We start from the raw sequence: 23,040 nt of genomic DNA, 5'->3' as shown, positions 1-23,040 counted from the left end.
TTCTCTCTCTCATCTTCTTCTATTTATTTATTTATTTACTAACACTTCTCTTCACGTCTCTTCATCTCAAATCACTATCCCTATCCTTACCCTTGTGTTTGGATTATTCCTTCTTCTTAATCCTTATCCCCTTTCTTCTTCTACTAATAATAAGGATCCTCTTTACTGTGACATAGAGGATTCCTCTTCCTTTTCTTTTTCTCTTCTCTTTCATATGAGTAGGAACAAGGAAAAAGATACTCTTATTGAAGCTGATCCTGAACCTGAAAGGACTCTGAAGAGGAAACTAAGAGAAGCTAAATTACAACAATTCAGAGGCAACCTTTCTGAAATTTTCGAACAAGAGAAGGAGATGGCAGCCGAACCCAACAACAATAATGCAAGGAGGATGCTTGGTGATTTTACTAAACCCACGTCCATGTTTGATGGAAGAAGCATCTCAATTCCTGCCATTGGAGCAAACAATTTTGAGCTGAAACCTCAATTAGTTGCTTTAATGCAACAGAACTGCAAGTTTCATGGACTTCCATCTGAAGATCATTATCAGTTTTTAACTGAGTTCTTGCAGATTTGTGAGACTGTTAAGACGAATGGAGTAGATCCTGAAGTCTACAGGCTCATGCTTTTCCCTTTGTTGTAAGAGACAGAGCTAGAACATGGTTGGACTCACAACCTAAAGATAGCCTGGACTCCTGGGATAAGCTGGTCACGGCCTTCCTGGATAAATTCTTTCCTCGTCAAAAGCTGAGCAAGCTTAGAGTGGATGTTCAGACCTTCAAGCAAAAAGATGGTGAATCCCTCTATGAAGCTTGGGAAAGATACAAGCAGATGACAAAATAGTGTCCTTCTGACATGTTTTCGGAATGGACCATATTAGATATATTCTATTATGGTCTATCTGAGTTTTTCAAGATGTCATTGGACCATTCTGCAGGTGGATCCATTCACCTAAAGAAAATGCCTGCAGAAGTTCAAGAACTCATTGACATGGTTGCAAATAACCAATTCATGTACACTTCTGAGAGGAATTCCGTGAATAATGGGATGCCTCAGAGGAAGGGAGTTCTTGAAATTGATGCTCTGAATGCCATATTGGCTCAGAACAAAAGGTTGACTCAGCAAGTCAACATGATTTCTCAAAGTCTGAATGGATGGAAAAATGCATCCAACAGTACTAAAGAGGCAGCTTCTGAAGAAGCTTATGATCCTGAAAACCCTGCAATGGCAGAGGTTAATTACATGGGTGAACCTTATGGAAACACCTATAATTCATCATGGAGAAATCATACCAATTTCTCATGGAAGGATCAACAGAAGCCTCAACAAGGCTTTAATAATGGTGGAAGAAACAGGCTAAGCAATAGCAAGCCTTTTCCATCATCTTCTCAGCAACAGACAAAGAATTTTGAGCAGAGCACCTCTAGCTTAGCAAATATAGTCTCTGATCTGTCTAAGGCCACTTTAAGTTTCATGAGTGAAACAAGGTCCTCTATCAGAAATTTGGAGATACAAGTGGGCCAGCTGAGTAAGAAAGTCATTGAAACTCCTCCCAATATTCTTCCAAGCAATACAGAAGAGAATCCAAAAGGAGAGTGCAAGGCCATTAATATAATCAATATGGCCGAATGCATAAGGGAGGAGAAGGACGAAAATCCTAGTGAGGAAGACCTCCTGGGGCGTCCTCTGAGCAAGAAGGAGTTTCCTATTGAGGACCTAAAGAAATCTGAGGCTCATATAGAGACCATAGAGATTCCACTAAATCTCCTTCTGCCATTCATGAGCTCTGAAGACTATTCTTCCTCTGAAGAGGATGAAGATGTAACTGGAGAGCAAGTTGCTCAATATTTAGGAGCTATCATGAAGCTAAATACCAAGTTGTTTGGTAATGAGACTTGGGAAGGTGAACCTCCCTTGCTCATTAGTGAACTAGATACATGGGTTCAGAGAACTTTACCTCAAAAGAGACAAGATCCTAGCAAATTCTTAATACCCTGTACCATAGGCACCATGACCTTTAACAAGGCTCTATGTGTCTTGGGGTCAGGCATAAATCTTATGCCACTCTCTGTAATGGAGAAACTAGGGATCATTGAGGTACAACCTGCCATATTCTCATTACAAATGGCAGACAAGTCAGTAAGACAAGCTTATGGATTAGTAGAGGACGTGTTGGTAAAGGTTGAAGGCCTTTACATCCCTACTGATTTCATAATCTTAGACACTAGGAAGGAGGAGGATGAATGCATCATCCTTGGAAGACCTTTTCTAGCCACAACAGGAGCTGTGATTGATGTTGATAGAGGAGAGCTAGTCCTTCAATTGAATGGGGACTACCTTGTGTTTAAAACCCAAGGGTGTCCTTCTATAAACATGGAAAAGAGGCACAGTAAGCTTCTCTCTGTACAGAGTCAAACAAAGCCCCCACAATCAAACTCTAAGTTTGGTGTTGGGAGGCCACAACCAAACTCTAAGTTTGGTGTTGAGAAGCCCCTACATTCAAACTCTAAGTTTGGTGTTGGGAGGCCCTCATCATGCTCTGGACATCTGTGAGGCTCCATAAAAGCCCATTGTCAAGCTAGTGACATTAAAGAAGTGTTTATTGGGAGGCAACCCAATTTTTATTTATCTAATTTTATTTTTATTTTATTATTATTTTGTGTTTTATTAGGTTCATGATCATGTGGAGTCACGAAAAAATACAAAAATTAAAAATAGAATCAAAAATAGCAGAAGAAAAATCACACCCTGGACGAAGGACTTACTGGCGTTTAAACGCCAGTAAGGAGCATCTGGCTGGCATTCAACGCCAGAACAGAGCATGGATCTGGCGTTGAACGCCAGAAACAAGCAACATCCTGGCGTTTAAATGCCAGGAATATGCCCTGAGGAAAGCTGGCGCTGAACGCCAGAAACAAGCATGGAACTGGCGTTCAACGCCAGAAACATGCTACACATGGGCGTTAAACACCCAAAATGAGCATCACTTCGGTGTTTAAACGCCAGAATTGTATGCAAAGGCATTCTACATGCCTAATTGGTGCAGGAATGTGAATCCTTGACATCTCAAGATCTGTGGACCCCACAGGATCATCTCAGGATCTGTGGACCCCATAGGATCCCCACCTACCTCCACTCACCTTCCCTCCTAATAATCCTTGTACACACTTCCCCAAAAACCCTTCACCAATCACCTCAATCTCTCTTCCTCATCACCTCTTCACCACTCACATCCATCCACTCTTTCCCATAAACCCCACCTACCTTCAAAATTCAAAATTTCTTTCCCACCCAAACCCACCCTAAATGGCCGAACCTACCCCCTCTCCATTCCCTATATAAACCCCTCCATTCTACTCCATTTTCACACAACACAACCCTCTCTTCTCCCTCTTGGCCGAATACACCTCTCCCCCTCTCCTCCATATTTTCTTCTTCTTCTTCTTCTTCTTCTTTCTTCTCTTGCTCGAGGGCGAGCAATTTTCTAAATTTGGTGTGGTAAAAATATTAGCTTTTTTGTTTTTCCATAACCACTTATGGCACCTAAGGCTGGAGAATCCTCTAGAAAAGGGAAAGGAAAGACAAAAGCTTCCACCTCCGAGTCATGGGAGATGGAAAGATTCATCTCAAAGGTCCATCAAGACCACTTCTATGATGTTGTGGCAAAGAAGAAGGTGATCCCTGAGGTCCCTTTCAAGCTCAAGAAAAATGAGTATCTGGAGATCCGACATGAGATCCAAAGAAGAGGTTGGGAAGTTCTAACCAACCCCATGCAACAAGTTAGAATTTTAATGGTTCAAGAGTTCTATGCCAATGCATGGATCACTAGGAACCATGATCAAAGTGTGAACCCGAATCCAAAGAATTATCTTACAATGGTTCGGGGGAAATACTTAGATTTTAGTCTGAAAAATGTGAGGTTGGCATTCAACTTGCCCATGATGCAAAGAGATGAACGCCCCTACACTAGAAGGATCAACTTTGATCAAAGGTTGGACCAAGTCTTTATGGACATATGTGTGGAAGGAGCTCAATGGAAAAGAGACTCCAAAGACAAGCCAGTTCAACTGAGAAGACTGGACCTCAAGCCTGTAGCTAGAGGATGGTTAGAGTTCATCCAACGCTCTATCAACCCTACTAGCAACCATCTGAAGTTACTGTGGATCGGGCCATCATGATTCATAGCATCATGATTGGAGAGGAAGTAGAAGTTCATGAAGTCATCCCTCTTGAACTCTACAAAATAGCCAAAAAGCCCTCCACCATGGCAAGGCTAGCTTTTCCTCATCCTATTTGCCATCTATGCTACTCAGTTGGAGTTATCATAGAAGGAGACATCCTCATTGAAGAGGATAAGCCCATCACCAAGAAGAGGATGAAGCAAACAAGAGAGACCATCCACGGATCTCAAGAGATGCATGAGGAAGCTCATCATCAAGAAATCCCTGAGATACCTCAAGGGATGCATTTTCCTCCAAATAACTATTGGGAACAACTCAACACTTTCCTAAAAGATTTGAGTTACAATGGGGATCAATTAAGGGTGGAACATCAAGAGCACTCCATCATTCTCCATGAAATTAAAGAATATCAAAGAGCAGTGAGGGAGGAGCAACAAAGACAAGGAAGGGACATAGAAGAGCTTAAGGACATCATTGGTCCTTCAAGAAGAAGACGCCACTAAGATGGACTCATTTCTTGTTCTTATTTTCTCTGCTTTTTGGTTTTTATATGTTTATCTATGTTTTGTGTCTTCACTACATTATCATTAGTAGTTAGTAACTATGTCTTAAAGCTATGAATAATTCCATGAATCCCTCACCTCTCTTAAATGAAAAATATTTTTAATTCAAAAGAACAAGAAGTACATGAGTTTCGAATTTATCCATGAATTTAATTTAATTATATTGATGTGGTGACAATAATTTTTGTTTTCTGAATGAATGCTTGAACAGTGCATATTTTTGATCTTGTTGTTTATGAATGTTAAAATTGTTGGCTCTTGAAAGAATGATGAATAAGATAAATGTTATTGGTGATCTGAAAAATAAAAAAATTGATTCTTGAAGCAAGAAAAATCAGTGAAAAGCAAAAGCTTGTGAAAAAAATAATAATAATAATTGGCAAAAAAAATAGAAAGAAAAAGAAAAAAGCAAGCAGAAAAAGCCAATAGCACTTAAAACCAAAAGGCAAGGGTAAAAAGGATCCAAGACTTTGAGCATCAATGGATAGGAGGGCCAAAGGAAATAAAATCCAGGCCTAAGCGGCTAAATCAAGCTGTCCCTAACCATGTGCTTGTGTCATGAAGGTCCAAGTGAAAAGCTTGAGACTGAGTGGTTAAAGTCGTGATCCAAAGCAAAAAGAGTGTGCTTAAGAGCTCTGGACACCTCTAACTAGGGACTCTAGCAAAACTGAGTCACAATCTGAAAAGATTCACCCAGTCATGTGTCTGTGGCATTTATGTATTCGATGTTAATACTAGAAAACAAAATGCTTAGGGCCACGGCCAAGACTCATAAAAGTAGCTGTGTTCAAGAATCAACATACTTAACTAGGAGAATCAATTAACACTATCTGAACTCTGAGTTCCTATAGACGCCAATCATTCTAAACTTCAAGGGATGAAGTGAGATGCCAAAACTGTTCAGAAGCAAAAAGCTACAAGTCCCGCTCATCTAATTAGAATTAATATCCATTGATATTTTGGAATTTATAGTATATTCTCTTCTTTTTATCCTATTTGATTTTCAGTTGCTTGGGGACAAGCAACAATTTAAGTTTGGTGTTGTGATGAGCGGATAATTTATACGCTTTTTGGCATTGTTTTTAGATAGTTTTTAGTATGATCTAGTTACTTTTAGGGATGTTTTCATTAGTTTTATGATAAATTCACATTTCTGAACTTTACTATGAGTTTGTGTATTTTTTTGTGATTTCAGGTATTTTGTGGCTGAAATTAAGGGACCTGAGCAAAACTCTGATAGGAGGCTGACAAAGGACTGCTGATGCTGTTGGAATCTGACCTCCCTGCACTCGAAATGGATTTTTTGGAGCTACAGAACTCCAAATGGCGCGCTCTTAACGGCATTGAAAAGTAGACATCCAGAGCTTTTCAGAAATATATAATACTCCATACTTTGTTTGAAATTAGACAACGTAAACTGGCTCTCAACGCCAGTTCCATGCTGCATTTTGGAGTCAAACGCCAGAAACACGTCACGAACCAGAGTTGAACACCCAAAACATGCTACAACTTGGCGTTCAACTCCAAGAGAAGCCTCAGCTCGTGGATAGATCAAGCTCAGCCCAAGCACACACCAAGTGGGCCCCGGAAGTGGATTTATGCATCAATTACTTGCTTCTGTAAACCCTAGTAGCTAGTTTATTATAAATAGAACTTTTTACTAGTGTATTTGACATCTTGGATTGTATTCTGATTCGGTGATCACATTTTGGGGGCTGGCCATTCGGCCATGCCTGGACCACTTTCACTTATGTATTTTCAACGGTGGAGTTTCTACACACCATAAATTAAGGGTGTGGAGCTCTGCTGTACCTCAAGTTTTAATGCAATTACTATTATTTTCTATTCAATTCGATTTATTCCTGTTTTAAGATACCATTTGTACTTCAACCTGATGGATGTGATGATTCGTGACACTCATCATCATCCATCCTTATGAACGCGAGCCTTCCATTCCATGAGATCAGAGTCTTCGTGGTATAAGCTAGAATTGATGGCGGCATTCATGAGAATCCGAAAAGTCTAAACCTTGTCTGTGGTATTCCGAGTAGGATTCTGGGATTGAATGACTGTGACGAGCTTCAAACTCGCGATTGCTGGGCGTGATGACAAACGCAAAAGAATCAAAGGATTCTATTCCAATATGATCGAGAACCGACAGATGATTAGCCGTGCCGTGACAGAGCATTTGGACCTTTTTCACTGAGAGGATGGGATGTAGCCATTGACAACGGTGATGCCCTACATACAGCATGCCATGGAAAGGAGTAAGAAGGATTGGATGAATGCAGTAGGAAAGCAAAAATTCAGAAGGAACACAGCATCTCCATACACCTATCTGAAATTCCCACCATTGAATTACATGAGTAACTCTATCCTTATTCTCTGTTTATTTACTATTATTCAATTTTTGAAAACCCAATAATCAATTATTATCTACTTGATTGAGATTTACATGATGACCATAGCTTGCTTCATACCAACAATCTCTGTGGGATCGACCCTTACTCACGTAAGGTATTACTTGGACGACCCAGTACACTTGCTGGTTAGTTGTGCGGAGTTGTGACAAAGTGAGACTCACGTTTGAGAGCACCAAGTCTTTGGAGTCATTGTTGATGATCACAATTTCGTCCACCATTCTGGCTCTATTCTAAACCATTACCACTACTATTTGGCTGATGCTGAGGCCTTCCACCATCACTGGAGATGCCTAGAACCACTGTAGTTGCTGCCAAGAGAACGGAACAGGTGCTTGAACTTTTAACGAAGCTATCGTATTTGATGATTTCTGCAATATTCAACGTTAAGGTAGGGGATTTATTTTAAATTTATTCATTTTAATTTATGAATGTCATTGAAGTCTAGTGAGTAACTGCAAATAATTTATAAATATTTTGTATGACTAATTTATAAACCATAAAACACCGACAAGTGCACCGGATCATATCAAGTAATACCTCAGGTGACTAAGGATCAATCCCACGAGGATTAATGAATTAAGTAAACAATGATCAATTAACTATTCTAGTCAGACAATCAAGAATAAGTGTTTCAATAATAAATAGCATGAAAACAGAAAATTTAACAAAAGCAAATAAAGATTGGTTGAAAAAGTAAGATGATCCTTATGTTAGAGATGTTCATTCCTTAGGAAAATAATCTTTGTGTCTACTTAAATGAGGTATGCAAAGATTAATTATGACAAATCATAAATAATTAAATTCTAATTCTTTGACAATTTAATTTCTCTTTAATTTAATTAACAGCTAAATTCTTAGTCAATTAGTTAAGAAAAAGAAGTAAAGCACAATTCTAATTCAATTTTAAATAATATTTAAAAATAGTCCTTGGGTTAAATTATATGTCACGTATTCAAGCTAGTCCCAACAATTGAAACTCACAAAGTGTCGCACACTCTTGGAACCTATTCCTAGTGTTATAAAAAAGTAGTGTGAAAGAGTTTTCAAGCTAATTCAAATATCAATTTTTTTCAAAACAATATTTAGAATCCAAGATAGAGCTAGAATGTTTTCCAACAATTCTAAATCTTTAGGAATGAAGAACGAAAACTCAATCATGAATTAAATCAAATCATAAATCTCACATAAAATAGAACATTTAGATTAATAATCCATCAAAGGATAAACAGAGCTCCTAACCTTAAATAATGAGGTTAGTGACTCATGCTTCAAAAATAAGGTATGAAAAATGATAAAGAATAAGTATTTTTTGGACCTTTTTATACTAAAGAAAATAAACTCTAATTATTAAATTCAAACTTCAATTCAAAAACAAAACAAATCAAAATCTAATCTTTTGCATTCAATCTTTAGCTTTGTATCTTTTTTTTTCAAGGCTTTAGTGATCCCAAATTGCATTCTGAACGGGCTTGTGAAGATTGCAAACAAGGCTTATAGAGGTTGGGCCATAATTCACATGAAACGCCACGCTTTCCTTATAGAATACCATGCTTTGCATGCATAATGCTAAGCTTTCCTTGAGCATGCCTCTTTGGCGTGTAATGCCAACCTTGGGCGTATGGAACGCCCAGCTTTTTTTTATTGGCGTGTGGCACGCCATATGCGGCGTTAAATGCCCATTCTCTTGGTCCTAAGAATTCAAAATGGGATCTTTGAAATAGTCTTCTGGAAACTTGGTCCCGCGTGTAACGCTGAGCTTTGGCATGCAAAACGCCACTGAATAAGCCTCAAAGGCATGTGGGTTTGACACACCCATTTTCTTTTGGCGTGTGGAACACCCACTGTTCACGGGTGTCATACGTACGCATGAGGCATGTGTACGTATGACAACGCGAAAATCTTCACTTGTGCGTACGCATGTGTCATGCATACGCATGAGTCCTCAATCTGCCAGTTTTTGCGCGTATGCATGAATCCTCAATTTCTTATGTCTTGCGCGTACGCATGTAGCATGCATATGCATGCACTCTTTTCAGCTGTTGTGCATACGCATGACTTCCTTTTCGAAGGCGTTTCACGCCATCTCCCTAGCGTGTAAAATGCCATGCCATCAATGCTCCAGGGTCCAAAGCGTGTCTAAGGCTCCAAAGTGTGTCAAAAACTCATTTTTCCTTTTTTTTGAGCTTAATTTGTACTTTTTGCTTTTTTTTCTATTATTTCCTACAAAATTCATCAACTCAAGTAATTAAAACAATATTCAATTTAAGCATAAAAATACTCCATGATGAATCATTATGCATTTATTTCTTATATGAAAAAATATAGAAAAACACAACATGATGCGCTTGCATCACAAAGCACCCCTCCCCCAAAGAAAGAAGCTAAAGACTCTGAGCACCACTGATTCGGAATGTTAAAAAGATAATATGAACTCAAAGGATTCGGATCAAGTGCTTGTGGTGTTTCTATATCGAGCAAAGCTTGAGACAAAACATTTAAAGTCACGGATAGGCTCAAGGTGCAAAGCATTTTGATAAAAAGATATTTTGAAAGAAAATAAAGAGTTAAGCTTGCTTCAAGGTTGGAATTGATAAGAGAGGATTCTATAATATGATCGGGATGGAAGTCTTGCAAGAATCAAGATTTTTGTACTAGATTGTGTACAAGTGAAAAGGCTAACCAAACCCATTGAAAATATTATAAGTTACCCTTGATTTGTGAGGATCAGTCCTTCAAATATGAATGCATGATTCTGCGTTTGTTTGAGGACAAGCAAAGTCTCAAATTTGGTGTTTTAATCCAACCGCATCTTTAGTTATTTTTTCTTTAGAACTTCATTCAATAAGCTAATAATTCTTGTTAGATAAGCAATGATTTCATGATTTAATGAGTATTACTTTGAGTTAGTTTGAATTCATTTGGTACAGGAGAAATTGGAGAAAAGTTAAACAAAGATCAAGGACAAAGGAGAAATTGGAGAAAAGTTAGCAAAGATCAAGGACAAAGAAGAAGCAACAGAAGTGAACAAACAGAATGGGTGCTAGATCAAACAGTAAGGTTGCGGAACCAAACAGAGATCCCCTGAGATGACAATTTCTTACTATGTCCAACGTGCCTCATGGTACGTTTAACATGCCGATCTAAGGAAGCCCAAGGACTTGCACATAAGCTCACGTTTAAAATGAGCCATGGCACGTTCAATGTGCCATTTAAACCCCTTCTTCAATCCAAAGAGTGGCACGTCCAACGTGCCACTAATGAAGCTTCTAGTCTAGGCAATTGCCTCCAACCATGCGTCCAACGTGAGGAATGGCATGTCCAACATGCCATTTTGAAGCTCCCTCCAATGGCTCACTCCAGCCATGCGTCTAACTCAAGGAGGGGCACGTTCAACATGCCAATGGTGGAGCTCCCAGGGAAGTGCATCCAAGCTTGTGTCCAACATGAAGGAAGCCATGTCCAACGTGCCATTTTTAAGACACCTCTAGTGACCATCTCTAGCCTCACATTTAACATGCCAAATGACACGTCCAACGTGCCTGAAATGCGTTCAACAACGACCCAATTTCTAGTACGTCATGATCATACCAAAAGTAAGGCGCTACTAACCTCTTCTCCTTATTAACTATTTAATATTGAACCTTTAGTTGGATATCGCGTTTCAATTTTATCGGATAATACCAGAAAATTTTATTTTTATTTATCAAAATTGTATATCAAACATCACCAAGTAATAATAATCACATAATTATTAACAATAATTAAGCATTTAAATTAAACTTAGATACAACTCATATCCCTCTGTATAAAATAAAATCCTAATCAATAAAGATGAGGGAATTCTATGAAAATAACTTAACTTATAAACAGTTCCAACTATTCGTCCACGGCTTCATACCGAGTCTTCGAACCTGTGTCAATGAAAGGGTGGAAGATTTTGGGGTGAGAACAAACCATACGTTCTCAGTAGGGAATGGGAATGCCGTAAAAATAATGATTAAAATTGCAAATAATTAACTTAAATAAAATTATTTTGTCAAACCTTCGAAAATATTTCTTAATTTTACTTTAGATAATTAATTACTTTCTTTAAATTTCTAAAACCAAATCAGATCTCAATCACAAAGCTTATCATACTAACTATCTCTTAGCCACCTAATTAATTCTTAGTCACAACAACAGTTATTAATCACCTCAATACATTCACAACCAATAGCACAAGTAAGAGATTCAATTCAAAACACAAGCAAGTTGCAATAAGACAAACAACACAATCACAAACAAGTAATACAAGCAAACACAACCAAATGCATATGCGCAAACATTATGATGCATGTCTGTCCTAAGCAGGCCATAAGCTCATGTGTCGGTTGTCTACCCGCATCCCGACATTATCCAGTCAAGAATCCACGTTATTCCGGATATGATTTTCCAACCTGTGCACAAATAAATAGCTACTCTTCTGTGGCAGCCTCCACTCTATTGTGGCAGGAAAATAGATGGGCGGAAAATAGACTGCTCTACCATCGCAGTATCTGCTCTACTGTGGCAGAAATCAAACAAATATCACACTGCTCTTTTGTGGCAGAAACCAAACAAACATTACTCTACTCTTCTGTGGCAGAAATCAAACAAATCACTTGATATCTTTCTTAATAGACATCTTTAATTGTTACATTATTCTTGTTGTTACTACTGCTTAAACATCACCCCTTCATTCTTCTCTTAATTATCTCTTTTCTCTGTCTCTTTACTCTGCTCTAATTACTCTTTTCTCTTTGAATTCTTAACATATTTCCTTAAACCTTCCTTAACTTTCTCAGGCATTCGTCCATAAAAATCTTAACCATCAAATCAGTTCTAATCTCTACTTTAGCAATCTTGTCTCAAGCCAACTTTAAAACTATTTTTCAATTTAGTTCTCTATCAAAAGACTCAAGAAAATTATTTATTTTAAATTCACTAAATACTTTTCAAAACATAACCTCTCATTAGAAGTAATCAAATAGAACTCTTTCTCAATGTTTACCAACTTTCCAATGACTCAAAAATCACCTCTCTTTATCATTCAAATTCAAATAACATAAATTCACCGAACTCCTAAAAAGGTAATCCTTTATTTCAATCCCAAAACATAACTCTCTTCATATTGAAACAAACTCAAAACATAATTCCTTTCTTAAATAATTCAAACTCGAAACAAAAACCTTTCATTAGTAAATTGAATTTAAAATAATATAATTCTTTTCTTAACAAAAAACTCATAATATAATTTTCCAAATCCAAATCTTTTAAAATAAATTTTTAAATAAAACCTCAGATTTTATAAAAAATTCGGCAACACTTCCCCTAAAGCTCAGACTTAACCACCTTTACAGGTTCCCCCTTTCTCAACAATTCATCAGCCCTTTTCTCAACAATTATCAAACAGACGTTTCTCAATCAATCAGACATTCACAATCCATAATAATTAAAAATCAATCATACTCTACAATTCCCATGTAATCCATCAATCCAACTCCAATCTCATCAATTCATAATTACCTTCCACACATTATAGAATCCTTTCAAAATTAAACTCAATCAACTAGTAATCCCAAAAATCAGCCTTCCATAATTCTAGTTATTTTAAAGTCATTTATTCTTTAGCAAGGTAGGTTACTATTTTGTATTAAAAGTCAGATTTCAAGAAAATAATCCAGTAATCAAACTTCAATCTTTTAATAGTTTTCAAACTTAATTCTAATTAATCACGAATCAACATTAACAAGCATCAAAACCAATTCCAACCAGTCGCAAGTCAATTTTACAGCCATTCCATCAGATAACTAAAATCAACAGCAAACACTTATTCTCAATAATCAAAATACAGTCACAACTCAAACCATCATTACAATGATCCCAAACCAAACACAAATCCAACTCAATTCATCAATTATCAATACCACAACTTTTCAATAATTAACGCATCATATTTCAATTTAACAAGTAGCACCAATTTAATCACCTTTCACAGCCGCAACTCAACCAACTCAGCATAATCACATAAAATCAGGATTTTCAACAATTCCATCAAAATCAGAAAACCAATATCAGTTACGGCCTCAATCCAAAATTAATCTTGTCAATAATCAATCAATCACAACAAGAACACCAAATGACATTCACAGCCACAACCTAAAATCAATAAATTAATTGAAATACTAGAAAATCATCTAAATACCAAACTTAATCCAAATTTCACAACCTCAAATCAAGTTTATTCCTATCAATTAATCATATTTATGAATTATTTGCAGTTACTCACAAAACCTCATTAGTATTGATAAGTTAAAACTGTTAATTTTGAAATAAATCCCCTACCTCAGTGTCGAAACTTGCGGAAATCACTAAACAGAGCAGCTCCATTGGCGGCTTGTACTGCAGCGACACAGACAGCGGCATCAACCGAACAGCAGCTCCGATGGTGGTTCTAGCGGCCACAGAACGGTTCTCAGCGACAACAACAACTTGCAGCAGTTCTGAGCTAACAGAGAAGACAACTGAGATAGAGCAAGGCAAGGTGGAACACTAGGTTCTTTTACCACTGTCGCGTTTCTCTTCTTTCTCTTCAGGCTCCTTGGTGGCGACAGCAGCGACGAGATCCCCTTCCAGCGGCGGACAGTGGCAACGTTGAAGGCTCTGCGGCGGCTATGGTTCAACAGTGACGGCGGCGCAATCGCGGTGTGGGACGGCTCCTCCTCTTCGCGTCTCCCCTCTCTCTCTGTTTCTCGTCGGCGACGCGTGGGATAGCGGCTCCAAGGCAGATCGGCGGCGACGGTGAACAGGACGCGACGGCAGCGAGCTCGCAGAAACGGCTCCTTCGACGGCCAGCCCGCGACGGCGCTCTCCCTCTCCATTTTCGCGCAACTCTCTTCCTCAAAGCTCGTCTCAATCTCTCTCTTCCTCAGGCTAGTTCGGCTGCTTCATGGTGGCAGTTACGGCAGGACGCGACGGCAACGGTGGTACCAGGCCGGCGACGCTCTTCCTCCCTTCCGCCGGCGCTATCTCTTCCTCCGATCTCCTCTCTGCGCGTGTGTGCGTTTGTCATGTTGAGTTGAGGGTTGAAATGGGGGTGGGGTGCGGCTGTGAGGAGCTGGGTTAGGGAAATTAGGGTTTTTTCCGAATTAATTTAGAAATTTTAGGATCTAGAGTTAGAATCTACAGTTTTTATAAAGGATAAATATGAATAAATATTTTAATAAAATTGGAGGGTAAAATAATTTTAAAATTAAATGTATTCGATTAAAAATATTTAAGAATATTATTTATCAATATATTATTATGTTTAATTAATTATTTTTAATTTAAATTATAAAATAAATATATTAATCATATTTTTATAATATATGTCGCGTACGCATATGGACCTGGCAGAGACGCACGCCCACGTATGGGGTACTCGTATACGCATGTCTCTCTAGATTTGCAAAATTATGTAAAGTTGTAGGAAATCAGTTTTAAACATCAAACTTTAAATGTTCATAACTTTCCCTATAAAATTCTATTTTTCTAAAATTTTATATCACTTTAAAGCTCTTGAGATAACCTTTAATTTAAAATAATTTCCAACCAATTTTAAAAACAAAGGCTCAAATTATGATCTATCAAAGTTCACTAAAATAGATTTTCAACTAAAAGTTCACTAGGTTCTCAAACTTCCAAAATTCACAATCAAAATCAATTATCCTACAACCAAAACAGTTCCAATGAACCTAAATGATGTTCATATATCTTTCAATTCATTCCACAACCTATCCATACACATTTTCACCATTTTCACTCAAAATTCCTACTTACACACCTTCACATTTTCAATAAATCACAACTCAAGTTTAATTCACAATCCTCAACATTCATTAACATCAACAAGCATCCAAACCCAGTATCACTACTCAATATTGTCATTATTCAACTTCAATATCAATAATCAACAACAATATCACAATTCATTAAAATCATCACAAGCATCAATAATCATAATCCACTATTAACAATTCAAACCTATCCTATGGTCCACTAGCCTAAGTGTCTAGAAATATTACATATTACATAAAAAAACCAAAACCATACCTTGGCCGATTTCCAATATGCACAATACACCAATTTGAGTCCAACTCAAGCCTCAAATCACCAACAAATCACCAATCAACTCCAACAAGTATCAACAATCAAATTTTCCAAGCTATTCACATTAATTTACCACAAATCAATACTTAGGATTCCTAAATACACAATTTCACAAAAGGTAAAGAATTTTTTTTACCTTTTTCGATGGTGTTTGGGGCACAAACCACCAATATCCCAATCTTAGATACCGCCTAGTCAATTGAAAACACAATCTACTGAAAACCAAAACCTTAACTTTCAAATTTCTTAGAGTAGTAGAATGGGGAGTGAAATTCAAAATCTTACCTACAAAAGTTGGATAGAACTAACGGGCTCGACAAGAGCTTCGCATAGCCGCAAATGGCATACGAATCGGAGCACTGTAGCTTGAGTTATGATCAAATAAAGTTGGATGTGAATAGTGTTTCTGAAACTCTCTCCTCTCTTCCTCTCATTCACATTGCTTCAGCCTTCTTGTGCTGAAACTGGCTGAATTTCTCACTTAAGTGGCTTTATATATGTTGAGCTTGGCCCCGATCCAACTCGTTAGCATTTTTGGCCCGTTTGGCCCAATTTCGGGCCAAACCTTTAAAATTATCGCCCAGTTTTTAACTTTAATTATTTTTCTAAGTTTTCCTACAATTTTTACTACTCTTACACAATACCGAACATATTTAAGCCGGTACTGCTGGTTAATTTACTGGTACGTATTTTTATGCAATTTTTTGCAGAAAATTATATTTTCCAACCCAGAAAAATCTATTGAGTCTAAATATCATATTTAAATTTTATAATTAACATTCTAAATCTTTAAATCCTATTTTGGACAATTAAATTAATTAAATTAAGTGGCTAATTAATCGCGGTTCTTACATCTCTCAATTCTAAAAGTTTTGAACTTGGCTTGATAAGTGACATTGAATTAATTAGATTTAAATCTTAAGAATTGTGTTGCCTATAAATCAGTATGTGTGCTTAATCTCTTATCATAATTGATTGATCAAGAGTTGACTATTAGTTAAGTTTAAGGAAACCGAATTACCAAGGAATTGGGGTTTGGTTAATTAGGGTTCGCCATAAGATAAATATTTGCATGATCAAGGCAGATAGTGAAAGGCATTTTTCTTGAAGTTTTAAACATCTCTGAAACCTTAGCATTCTATTCATACTATTTTTTCAACAGTTTATAAACTGTTTCATTTAATCTTCTATTTTTACGATTTTATATTACTGAAATCCTAATTTGCAATTGTCTAGTTAGAATAATCAATTAATTCTTGTGTGCTCAATCCATTAATCCTTGTGGGAACGATAGCCCACTCTTGTAGTATTACCTGATACGATTCTGTGCACTTGTCGAGTTGTAGTTTTGCGAGATTCCACATCAGTCGGCAACTAGAGAAGTGCTTTTCCGCCTAACCTACGACATACAGGTAGTAATCCCAATGGAAATTGAGGAGCCAAGCCCTAGATTCTTCCTCGGGACCTTTGACCAATACTACAAGAAAATAAGCTTTCTGCAACGCTTTTAAAGCGTGCCGAAAAGTGGTAACAAGGGTGCCGACAGTTTTTTGCCACGCTTTTTGAGCTATTGGCATGCTTTAAAAGGGTCACATTCGCCAGAGTGCTGATTGCTCTATCACCACGCTTTTGTAGATCTATCAGCATACTTTTTTTGTTGGCACACTTTCATCTCTTACCATGCTTAAAAAGCGTGGCCATAGGTCTTAACCTATCAGCACGCTTTAAAAGCGTGCCGTAAAATAAAAGATATGGCTACGTTTTTGAAGCGTGTCAATAGTCGAAGAAACATGGACCTATTGCCACGCTTTTAAAGCGTGGTTATATCCCTATCAAATAAAAAAAAATCTAGCATGTGCTTTTACACATACTCTAATAACACTCCAAAAACAGGAAAAAATATTGACAAAAATATGTGAATATCATTTAAAAAATATATTAATGAAAATTAGTATTACATTAATAAAATTCAAACCAAATTAGCTATATGATCTCTTATAACCCAAGTAGTTATAAAATACATTGGGATCAAAAAAATATTATTCTCTCCCTCTTCATTGTAGCTTCATGTTGCTTCATCTCATGACTTAACTGGATTCTGCAAGCCCTTACTCTTGCTTGAACTCGACCATAGTCAAGGTAGTGAAGGCATATAACACACTTTCATTTTTTCCCTCACAAGTTTATAGACAGTAGACACACTGCATTGAACCAACGAACATACAAGTGTGTTAACATTTGAAGACACTTATTTGGGAATGAAACTATGTAGATTATACAGAAATCAAGAAAATTTTTGACTTGAAGAAAACATATTTGCCAAAAACTATTGGTCTAACACCAAATACCATAAGCAAAGTTAAAGCAGCTTTGTATGTTGGTATCCCTGAAATGCAGTAAAAATTAAACAACTAATTATTAAGAAAGAACTTATTCAATAAAAATACAAGATTCTACCATCTTTCAATAATCAACACTGCCCTAAATTTATCTAATGCAATCGTTCATAATCCTACATAATCTTGTTTAACCACCCATCCATGTAATCATCCTAATTTTTGCAAAAATTTCAGCAGCTTGCCTAAGAATTTTGTGTGCATCCTCAGGATTCAAATCATGCAAATGGTTTGCAGTTGCCCTACGAACAGTAGCCTTAGACTTTTTCTCCCAGTAGGAGTTCTCTTCTCTTTCAAAATACATTGTCGCCAAGCAGAGTTATTAATTAAAATGAATTATCACAAGCAGAGTTTCTTAGGGCAAGAACAAATCTAAACACAAAGTTTACTTTATTTAACAACTTTCAATCCTCTTTCATAAAAACATACAACAAACTCATATCTTAAACCACACACATAGCAAAGGAACAATTAACTCAAACCATCAATATCAATCAACAAAAATTAAACAAAATCAAAATCCTAACCGTGAATGCTTAAAGTATGAAAAGATTAACCTACTGATAGTTGATGTAGAAAAACTAGAATAACAGAACAGGCAAAGCAGTAGCAGTTCAGCATCACATAGCAGCAGTTGAGCACTACCACAGCTATAGCAAAATAGAACCAAATGTCAAGAAGTTTAGGAAAAAATCCAAAACCAAATATCAGATTTGAACAAAAAAATAGAAATTTGGAAAAATCAGAAAAAAATGAAGAACCAAGAAAATCAAAACAAAAATTCAAATTAAAAAACAAATAATCAGATCAAGAAAAATTTTGAACAGATAATTTACCACGGTGCTGCGAATGCTGAATGTGGCTGACGGAGGTGCAACGAGTGAGGGAGTGGAGACGGCGGCATGACGACTTCAGAGAGGGAGACTACAACGCAGCGGGTGCTGAACCATGGAGGGAGGAGCGACGGGTGAGGGTTTGCGAGAGAGAGTGAGTGTCGACGAAGGGTTTGTGATAGAGAGTGAGCACCGAGGGAGGCATTACCAGAGTGAGTCACCGCCGAAGGAGGGATAGGTGTTTACAGGAGAGACGAAAGGAGCGCTGACGCAGGGAACACTGGCAGAGGTGGTACCTACAAAGTGTTTGCTAGAAAGGGTTGGAACGAGGTTGACCAACGAGTGTTATTGGGGGAGAGCGTGAGAGCACCAGCGATGAGCTCTATGTTAGGTGAAGAGCGTTGCCGCCACCGTTAGGGTGATGAGCTCTGTGTTAGGGTTTTCACTTTTCAAGGCATTGTTTCAAAGAAGAGGGTGTGTTTCGAAGAAAGGAAGAAGTGTTGTTAGGGGGTTGTTGTGTAAAACTGTTTGTTTTCAATTAAGAGGGTGGAATCTTTTTTTGGAACTTCGTGGCTACGCTTATAAAGTGTGCCGAAAGATTTAGCGGAAATAGGCATGCTTTAAAAATGCAACGATAACGAAATCATTTTGCCACGCTTCAAAAGCGTGCCAATTTTCCTCTATGGCCACGCTTTTCAAGCTTGGCAATAAAAAGGCGTGGCCACACTCATAAAAGTGTGCCGGTTTTCCTAAAAAGCATGTCAAAAAAAAAAGCGTAGTCAAATCACAAATCAGTAGGCACCCTTGCAAAAGCGTGGCCATTGACCACTTTTGGACACACTTTAAAAGCGTGGCAAGAAAAAAGTGTACCGACAGGCCTTTTTTCTTGTAGTGCAAGAAGCAAAGAAAGATCTAATAATCGAGGGAAGCTCACACCAAATTGGGAGGGCCCTTACCATATCTGAAAAGCATGTGGTAAAGGAGCTTACCGACTAGAAAGGCTCGACGGTTCCATCATCCCAAGAACTTGCAATGTCGTTAACCTCAAGAAATTCTACTCACAAAAGTTAACGTTAGATCTTTGTAGTGTTCTCTTATCATTTTTTACTGTTTTGCTCACCAAAGGGTACTCTTTCTTCACCTTTTGAACCCACAAGGGCCAAAGGAAGGTTTTGACGAAGCCTAAATCTCTGTTCAAAGTTGATTCTAATATTTCATTTACATTTGTATTCAATTTTATAAGTTACCTGCTCATCCTTTAAGCAAAATCCTAATTATTTTCCAAGCTAATTGCACAGCATCCCGGGACTAATCAACCCAGAAGCCATAATTAAAACACCTCAAAAGCGGATATCAAAAACAAAAATCCTACGCGAAGTCTGCAAACTTAAACCAACATGCCATAAATACGGTTTCAATCCAAAATATTCAAAGTCGAGCATACATTCAAAATATACAATAAATAGAAACTAGGTTTTCTTCTCAAAGTTAAAATCCCCAATCTGCCCATCTCAGGTAGTCTTGAAGGAACCAATCCGGGAGACTTCAAAATCAGGAGAAATGAGGGAAACTTACAACTTTAAAGAATCCTCAGTAGCAGAAATGGCCTCCTTTGTAATCCTCACAATCTCCTTATTTCTCTTTTTCAAGACGTCCGCAGCATCCTTGGTGGCTTTCGCTTTCTTCTCTGCCTCCTCAGCCCAACGCTCCACTTTCAAAGTCTCCGTCCTCAAGGATGTCTCACAATCGATAAGATGCTGGATCTCATTCTCAGCTTCCTGAGCTTTCTTCTTAGCCTTAGCCCCTAGCAGCTTCAGTCATATCCCTTTCTGATTGGGCAGTCGTCAGATCGGTTTGAGCCTGCCAAAGTTTTCCATCAAACACTCATGACTACCACAGAACTATCTCTGTCCTATGAACCACCATTGCAGAACGAAACTATGAGTGATAGACCCACTTCACTTGATTGGCCAAATCGTGGTTGTTGAAGTACTCCTCTGTCTCCGAAAGCAAGTGCTCATCAATGAAAGTTGGGGCATCAAAAAAGCTTTCTCCATCACGACAACCTCTTTCCCCTTTCCACTTGATGTCGTCTTTCATTTTTTCAAGGAGATGGGGGCGTGATCTCATGAAGATCATCTTCAGCTTGAGGCATCTGAGGCAGGAACCTCCTCAGCATGAGGCTACCATGAAGTTTTCCATGGTCGTAAGCCTACCAGCTATATCAATTGCAAAAAGGAAACTAATGAGAATGAAGATACTAAAAAGAAGGATACAGAAACGAAGTAAAAATAAAGAAACCTACCCATATACTGGCGACCAGCCTCCTGGTAACCTATCACACGTCGAGGGTTCAACGGCCTATTCCAAAAAACGATTGTCAATACGTAGACTATGTTTTTACATTCTCAACTGCCCCTCAAAAGTCGCCTTTACTAGGTAGTCAGCCGCGGCCTCATACTTCCAGTAGGTTGGGAGCCTCCATTTCCCTTCTAGAGTGTGCCAAAATGGATGATATCCTCTTGCCAATCTCACTTTGAAGTACTCCTCCTTGAACCAAATTCTTATGTTTTTAAGCTTCTTTTTCATTAGTTTTCTTAGTTTTTAAATCAAATCCTTATGTTTTTAGTGATGTTTTGATAACTAATCATATATTTGGAGTTGTATTAGAATAACTGTGTTTTAAGCCAAAATCAAGCAAATTAGGATAAAAATCAACACAAAAACAAGCTTGAAGGTGTAGGCCTAAAGAAGACAAGCCCATTGCCTAGAAAGCCAAGCTAGGCGCCCAAATCCAATTACCAGCATCAAAGAGGTGGCGCCCAGCATCAAGGAAAGGTGCCAAGCATCAAAGAATGATGCCCAACACCACTTCTCCAAGCTCGGCACAAAGAGATGGCACCCAACCCCACTACAAAGCCTATGTAATGGGTGAGTCACCAAGCCTGGCACCAATGCATAACCAACTCCGAGGAAGCTTCAACTAAATTCAAGATTCAAGATTTAAGTTATTAGTTAGAAACAACCTCTTTTAGAAAGATAAGATTTGGTTGTTTCGATTAAATTAGATTAGATTTGAATTTGAATAATTTATCTTTCTAAAAGATAATATTAGAGTAGCTTTTGAATTTGAATTAGTTAGGAAGTTAGATATAAATAAGTGAACAATATTCACAAGAGGAGGATGTCAATCCACGGATTGTACACCACCTCTCTCGAGTTTAGTTGTGTTCTTCTCTACCACGAACAACTAAACCTCTCTTGTTAAAGGTTAAGGGCTTGATGAAGACCAAATGTCAACTCGGAATTTCTCAAATTGTAACTTCGTTGCAAGTATAGATCCGAATCAATAATTAAGTCTCAATTGAAGTTTTAATTTAAAGGTTTGTCACTGATGACTTGCATTATGTACCCTTTTTTCTTGCATAAAAAGGACCATAAAATAGCATAAACTCATTTGATCATTGAAATTCATGCAATATTTGATGAATATTATAGTACATTGCTTTGAAATGAGTTTGTGCTGAATTTCAGGAGAAAAAGACTTCAAAAATGGGAAGAAAATAACAAAACAAGCTGGGCGTGTGAAACTGGCGTGCCACTTGAAGCAAACGCCACAAAAATGTATTGGCGTGGCACGCCAGAAGCATGGTGTGGCACGCTAGTACAAGATTCCAAAGAAGAAGTTGAAGACTAAAAAGGTCTGGGCGTGCCACATAAGGTCGAAGGCGTGGCATGCCAAGCTTTCACCCTCACTTGGGCGTGCCACTTGAGCATCCAGGCATGGCACGCCAATGTACAAGAAAGCCAAAGTAAGGGCTAGGCGTGCCACTTGGTACCGAAGGCGTGGCACGCCAGCTCAAAAGTCTCACTATGGCGTGCCACTTGAATGCTGGGCGTGGCACGCCAGCGAATGGAACCAAGCCAAAATGATGGGCGTGGCACGCCAGCCTTTGCGTGTGGCACGCTGGTTATATTTTTCAGAGAAGGAGTTAGGAGGCCAACCAAGAGGGCGTGCCACTTGGTATCGAAGGCGTAACACGCCAGCTACCATTCTCCACCCAGACGTGCCACTTGAATCTCAGGCATGGCACGCCATGATCGCCAATCAACCAAGAAAGGAATTGGGCATGCCACTTGAATGCTGGGCGTGGCACGTGGTGTACGAAATTGTGATCAATACTTTTCACAAATCAAATAATCCCCGGTAATGAATCCAAAAACTTGGTGTTCAATACCATGGCATAAACACAACTTCGCACAACTAACCAGCAAGTGTACTGGGTCGTCCAAGTAATAAACCTTACGCGAGTATGGGTCGATCCCACAGAGATTGTTGGTATGAAGCAAGCTATGGTCACCTTGTAAATCTTAGTCAGGCAAACTCAAATGGATATGGGTGGTATACGAATAAAGCATAAAGATAAAGATAGAGATACTTATGTAATTCATTGGTAGAAATTTCAGATAAGTGTATG

The 23,040-nt window shown here is 38.0% G+C and overlaps 3 long non-coding RNA genes and 1 other non-coding gene across 4 annotated transcripts; all 4 read right to left on the bottom strand.

Moving 5' to 3' along the window:
* Positions 1-750: 750 nt before the first annotated feature.
* LOC112765146 (small nucleolar RNA R71) lies at positions 751-854 on the bottom strand. Its single transcript, XR_003183538.1, has one exon. It is a non-coding gene; the product is annotated as a small nucleolar RNA R71 (small nucleolar RNA).
* Positions 855-10,829: 9,975 nt separating this feature from the next.
* LOC112743942 (uncharacterized) lies at positions 10,830-14,368 on the bottom strand. Its single transcript, XR_003172527.2, has 2 exons — positions 13,528-14,368; positions 10,830-11,075 (listed from the first exon to the last, which is right to left on the bottom strand). It is a non-coding gene; the product is annotated as an uncharacterized lncRNA (long non-coding RNA).
* A 2,867-nt stretch (positions 14,369-17,235) lies between these two features.
* Positions 17,236-19,116, bottom strand: LOC140177876 (uncharacterized). The gene is made up of 2 exons (XR_011869417.1): positions 18,566-19,116; positions 17,236-17,534 (listed from the first exon to the last, which is right to left on the bottom strand). It is a non-coding gene; the product is annotated as an uncharacterized lncRNA (long non-coding RNA).
* An 826-nt stretch (positions 19,117-19,942) lies between these two features.
* Positions 19,943-21,472, bottom strand: LOC112743935 (uncharacterized). The gene is made up of 2 exons (XR_003172521.2): positions 20,868-21,472; positions 19,943-20,781 (listed from the first exon to the last, which is right to left on the bottom strand). It is a non-coding gene; the product is annotated as an uncharacterized lncRNA (long non-coding RNA).
* Positions 21,473-23,040: the final 1,568 nt, after the last annotated feature.

The sequence above is a fragment of the Arachis hypogaea genome, chromosome 2, assembly GCF_003086295.3.
Source record: "Arachis hypogaea cultivar Tifrunner chromosome 2, arahy.Tifrunner.gnm2.J5K5, whole genome shotgun sequence".
In the NCBI taxonomy this organism is placed as follows: domain Eukaryota; kingdom Viridiplantae; phylum Streptophyta; class Magnoliopsida; order Fabales; family Fabaceae; genus Arachis; species Arachis hypogaea.
The sequence above is the reverse complement of the archived record's forward strand: the minus strand, read 5'-3'. Positions and strand labels throughout refer to the sequence as shown.